The sequence below is a fragment of the Phalaenopsis equestris genome, unplaced genomic scaffold, assembly GCF_001263595.1.
Source record: "Phalaenopsis equestris unplaced genomic scaffold, ASM126359v1 Scaffold000002, whole genome shotgun sequence".
In the NCBI taxonomy this organism is placed as follows: Eukaryota; Viridiplantae; Streptophyta; class Magnoliopsida; order Asparagales; family Orchidaceae; genus Phalaenopsis; species Phalaenopsis equestris.
Genome location: NW_018164444.1, coordinates 60,200,076 through 60,200,716, shown reverse-complemented (window position 1 = coordinate 60,200,716; position 641 = coordinate 60,200,076).

Below are 641 nucleotides of genomic sequence, written 5' to 3'. Positions count from 1 at the left end.
AGTAGAGACGTTCCCTCTACAAGTTATGACCCTCCACCGCCTTCTAACTCCCCTACCTTAGCAAATTTGATGAATGAGTTCACCTTGCAGCGGAAGAGCATAGATTTGATAAATGAGAGGGCTGGAGGTTTAGAACGCCGACATGATTATAATAGTGAGTACTTGCAGATGCATTCTGATTTTGAGATAGCCTATTATGATGCTCAGGCTCGACACTACAGAGGAGAGCCTGATGTTACATTTCCTGAATGCCCCCGATATACTCAGTATCAACCCGATCCACCTGCTGATCAAGGCGACGATGAAATAGTTTGGGATTTCGATATTTAGAATGAGATTGATGTACTTATGTTTTTTTTTATTTATTTTTATTATATGTAATCTTTTTATGAGAAAAATGAATGAGTATGTAATTGGACTTTCATTTAGTATACTTTGTGGATTGTGATGTGATGTTTATTTTCATTTTAGTATTTTTGTCTTTTATTTAGTATTGTGGTTGTGTTAGGAAATGTTGTGTTTGTTTTAGTTTTATACTTGTTTCAAAATTTCATTTCCTAGAAATTCCTCTAATGATTTATATGTGTAGAAAGCTCCTAATATTTCAGACCAGGTGAAGTAAAAATTGGAGAAGGCCTGCA